Source organism: Gossypium hirsutum, chromosome A03 (genome assembly GCF_007990345.1).
Source record: "Gossypium hirsutum isolate 1008001.06 chromosome A03, Gossypium_hirsutum_v2.1, whole genome shotgun sequence".
In the NCBI taxonomy this organism is placed as follows: domain Eukaryota; kingdom Viridiplantae; phylum Streptophyta; class Magnoliopsida; order Malvales; family Malvaceae; genus Gossypium; species Gossypium hirsutum.
Window position 1 is genome coordinate 102,646,473 of NC_053426.1, and position 5,483 is coordinate 102,651,955.

Here is a 5,483-nt window from a genome sequence, read left to right on the forward strand (position 1 = left end):
AATACAGAGACGCCAAATCTGTTATCTTCGATCTACTCCCTAACAATATAGAGACGCCAAATCTGCTATCCTCCATTTGCTCCTGGTAAACGCAAGGATGCCAAATCATCTTGGATCTGCTTCGATGTAAAAAAAATCTGAAGGTTAGATCTGTTATGTCTTCGATCTGCTCTCCGTCGAATATGGAAATGCCAAATCTGTTTCTTCGATTTGTTCTCTGACAATACAGAGATGCCAAATCTGCTATCATTGATCTGTTCCCTGACAATACAGAGACACCAATTCTGACATCTTCGATCTGCTCCTTGAAAACGCAATGATGCCAAATCATTTTAGATCTACTTCAGCATAAACACCTGAAGGTCAGATCTACTATGTTTTAGCCTGTTACCCTACTGCTTAGGGAGTTAAGGCGCATCAATCTTCATTGTCCCTTGAAGGACATAACCTGAATAATGTGTATGAGTTTATGCCTAATGATTAGAATGCTATGATCGAAATGAGTCAAATGCTCCTAATTAAACCTGTTATAATGCAAAATGTTTATGAATATGACCCCTATTCCAAACATCACTACTCATTCCTTCGTCGAAACTCATCCTTATGTCTCTCAAAATATCATTCCTACTCAGCCTAGGTTTGTACCATTTTTCAAATGTTATAACCCATCGAAAAATGTCTGTAAGATGATCCTCTCTTAAGATCGAATCGTTTGATTTGTCCAATCATCATTTTGGACTAAAGAAAGAATTTCCTCGAGTTCTTTCAAATCTCACTTATGTGAATTCCTCGAACAATTATTCTGTTTTAGTTTCTTGTATTATCTAGAAATTTCTAGAGTAATGAGCAAAACTTCATTTGTGAAAATTATTTAGTTCATCTATCATTATTTTAATGCAACATACTTTAAGAATAATGGAAGATGAATTTAATCTTGAGAATAATTGAATTTGTCAAAAATACAAAGGAAATTAATCTGATAGCATATCTTTGAGAAGAAAGAGAATCTAAAGATAGCAAACAGGACAAAAGTTAGATGCCTTAGATATCGCCGCTTGAGCATCTGTTGACCAGCTCCATGAAGGCTTTCTTGAGTTCAACATCTATTTAAGAGATCCAAAGTACTTTGTTGATGCCCCGATTTGCAACACGCTTCACTCTTTGTTGAGTCAGATATAGCAAGATTACCGTGTGCTCTACAAAATTTGAGCTACCCTTTCGGGTTTTCAACTCAAAACCCCTTTGGTCACAAAGTACCATTTGCGGGTTTTCACCTTGGCCTCTCTATTTTTTTTTTGTTTTTTTCGAAAACTCAAGGCGCCCTTTGCGGATTTTCGCCCTGAATTCTTCTTTCTTTTAGAAAAAGTACTTTTTGACTGAGTCTGAATTCACTGGATTGGGTAAACTCTTCCCATCCATTTCCGTTAAGATCAATGCACCTCCAGAGAAGACCTTCTTAACGACATACGACCCTTTCCAATTTGGCATCCATTTTCCTCTAAAGTACTTCTGAATGGGAAGGATCTTTTTTAGCACAGGATCCCCTCGTGGAATTCTCTTGGTCGCACTTTCTTGTCGTAAGCTCGCATCATTCGCTTCTGATACATCTTACCATGACGAATGGCCCTTAGCCTCTTTTCCTCAATCAAGTTCAACTGATCATATCGTGATTGTATCCATTCAGCTTCATCCAACTTTATCTCAGACAAGACTCGGAGAGACGGTATTTCCACTTCAATGGGTAACACTACTTCCATCCCATAAACCAACAAGAAAGGAGTTGCCCCAGTAGAGGTTCTGATGGACGTTCGGTAGGCTAAGAGTGCAAATGGTAATTTCTCATGCCAATCTTTGTAGGTTTCAGTCATTTTCCCCACTATCTTCTTAATGTTTTTGTTAGCAGCTTCTACTGCCCCATTCATCTTTGGGCGATATGGAGATGAATTATGGTGCTTAATCTTGAACTGACTGCAAACTTCTGCTATCGTTCTGTTGTTCAAGTTCAATGCATTGTCTGATATGATCCTTTCAGGCATCCCATACCGACAAATGATCTCTTTCTTCAAGAATCGACTCAAAGCCAACTTAGTAAAATTCGCATAAAAAGCAGCCTCTACCCACTTCGTGAAGTAATCAATGACCACAAAGGTAAAGTGATGCCCATTTGAAGCTTTTGGTGATATTGGCCCAATGACATCCATGCCCCACATGGAAAAAGGCCATGGAGAAGTCATAACATGTAGAGGTAAAGGTGATACATGAATCTTGTCTCCATAAATCTAACATTTATGGCATTTCTTACCGTAGTTGATACAATCCCCTTCCATAGTAGACCAATAATATCCAAACCTCATGATTTGTCTAGCCATCGTGAAACCATTAGCGTGCGTCCCACAAACACTCTCGTGAAATTCTTCCAAGATTAACTTAACTTCCACGGCGTCAACACATCTCAACAGTACTTGGTCCTTTCTTCTTTTGTACAAGATGTCCCCATCCAAAACGTAGTCGCAGGCTAATCTCCTTAAAGTTCACTTATCATTTTCAGTTGCCTGTTCTGGGTATTTACAATCTCTCACATATCGCAATATATCCTAATACCAAGGGTTATCATCCTTTTCTTCTTCCTCAATGTTACAACAGCGAGCTAGAGCCTCAAAGATACTTATCTGTATGGGTCTCATCTCCTCCTCTTTATTTGCTTTAATTATTGAAGCCAAGGTTGCTAGAGCATCTGCCATCTAGTTTTCATCTTGTGGGATATAATTGAAGGTAATGTCATCGAATTCCTCAAGTAACCCCAAAACTACCTTTCGATAATTAATCAATTTAGGATCCCTTGTCTCCCATTCACCTCTAAGCTGGTAAATTACCAACGCAGAGTCTCCATATACTTCCAAGGTTCTTATTCCTCGTTCTATAGCTGCTCGGATCCCCATGATGCATGCTTCATACTCAGCCATATTGTTCAACTGTTAAAATCCAATTTACATGTGAATGGATAATGATCCCCATTTGGGGATAACAAGACTGCCCCAATTCCATTTCCTACCGCATTGGATGCGCCGTCAAAATTCATCTTCCATGGACGTTCTTCAATAGTTGCCACATACAATAACTCCTCATTAGGGAAATCAAAGTTTAATGGCTCATAATCTTCTAGAGCTCTGCTTGCCAGAAATTCTACTATCGTACTCCCTTTTATAGACTTTTGACTCACATAGACTATGTCAAATTCTGAAAGCAATATTTGTCACCTTGCCATTCTTCCATTTAGTGCTGTTGACTCCATCATGTACTTTAATGGATCAAGTTTTGAAATTAGCCAAGTTGTATGATATAACATATATTGCCTCAAATTTCGAGTCATCCAGATTAAAGCACAACACAATTTCTCAATTGGCAAATATCTCATCTCACACTCTACGAATTTCTTGCTGAGGTAGTCTATTGCCTTCTCTTTTCTTTCCGATTCGTCATGTTGACCAAGCACACATCCCATAGAATTACTAAACACTGATAAGTATAGAATTAATGGTTTATCCGGACTAGGTAGGGATAGTACTAGAGCGTTTAGCAAGTATTTCTTGACTTTGTTAAAGGCATTCTGGCATTCTTCATTCCAAGTACCTTGGTTGTGTTTTCGAATGAGGCGAAATATAGGATCACATTTCTTAGTTAATTGTGAAATAAACCGAGCAATATAATTCAACCTTCTAAGAAACTCCGAACTTCTTTCTGAGTACGTGGTGGAGGCAAATCTCGTATGGCTCTAACTTTGTCTGAGTCAACTTCTATTCTCTTTTCGATGACCAAAAAGCCTATAACTTCCCTGACCTAGCTCCAAAAGTGCACTTTGCTGGATTAAGTTTTAATTGAAACTTCCGTAATCTCAGGAACAACTTCCTCAAAACTTCAATATGTTCCTCCTCCGTTCGAGATTTGGCAATCATATCATCAACATACACCTCAATTTCTTTGTGTATCATATCATGGAATAAGTTTACCATAGCCCGTTGGTATGTTGCCCCTGCATTCTTTAATCCAAACAATATTACTTTGTAACAAAAGGTGCCCCATAATGTTATGAAAGTGGTTTTATCCATGTCTTCCGGATGCATCTTGATCTGGTTGTACCCCGAGAAACCATCCATGAAGGAGAACAATGAATATCCCGCTGTGTTGTCTACCAAAGTGTCTATGTGTGGAAGAGGGAAATTATCTTTTGGGCTAGCTTTGTTCAGATCTCTGTAATCAACGTACATTCGTACCTTCCCATCCTTCTTAGGGACTGGTACAATGTTAGCTACCCATTCAGAGTACTTTACCTCTTGTAAGAATCCTTCATCGAACTGCTTCTTGACTTCGTCCTTTATCTTCAATATGATATCTGGTCTCATTCTTCTCAACTTCTGTTGGACTGGTTTGCAATCCTGTCTTATTGGAAGACGATGTATCACAATATTAGTATTTAACCCTAGCATATCTTGATAGGACCATGCGAAGATATCCTTGAACTCACATAGCAACTCAATCAGTCCTTGCCTTGTGTCCTCGGCAATATGCGTGCCGATTTTCACCTCTTTCCCTTCCTCTAGGGCTACATTCTCTATTGCCTCTTTCTCATGGGGCATAATTTGTTTCTCCTCTTGTTTTACCATCCTCAACAGATCCAGAGACACATCACAATCCTGGACATCTTCAAAATCCTGATATTCCTCTAAACACATGTCCTGCTCGTGAGAGAAATCAGGATTTGTATTATCAGTGCTCATGCCATTGATATCTAGGGACCTGTGAAGTATAAAGAATATACAAAAAATGAATGAATTTAAGAATGACTATTTATGTGCTATGAATGAAAGAATAAGAATTGCAAAAGTTTAATGGAATATTGGTTGATAAAAATGAAACAATACTCGTTCAAATTGATAAAAGTTATGTTTTATTAAAAAATAATAGATGATCATAAGCCCATTCCACAAATGTAATCCTATTACTCCTAGGCCCTAGAGTAATAAGAATATTTCGAGAATTACTCTGAAAAATTCCTAAAGACTACATGAAGTTCCTCCGCAGTCCAATTGTTCAGAGAGCTTCCCGGTTCGTAAGGGCGAATACCCTTAAGGTTTCCTTGCTCCGATCCTTCGTCGTGTATAGCATTAATCTGATGACTTTCTTCTATAAGTAACCCTCCTGATATAAAGGCTTGGGATATTAGAGGGAATGTCATCAGCTCCCACTCCATTTCTCTTCCATTATGGCGCGCCCTTATTCCCTCTTGGCGGTTCTCAACTTCCTTCCTCCATTGCTTATAGTCTGGCTTGAAGCCCAGACCAAAGCGATCTTTCTTCTCTTTCAGTTCTGGGATTTGAGTCTCTCATTGCAGGTATTTTCCTAACCTTCTTCTTAGTAAGACTCTCTTTCCCACCATCATTTGTAGAGCCATCCTCGTGGCTCTTGCTATCTTTGGCACCGGTGGC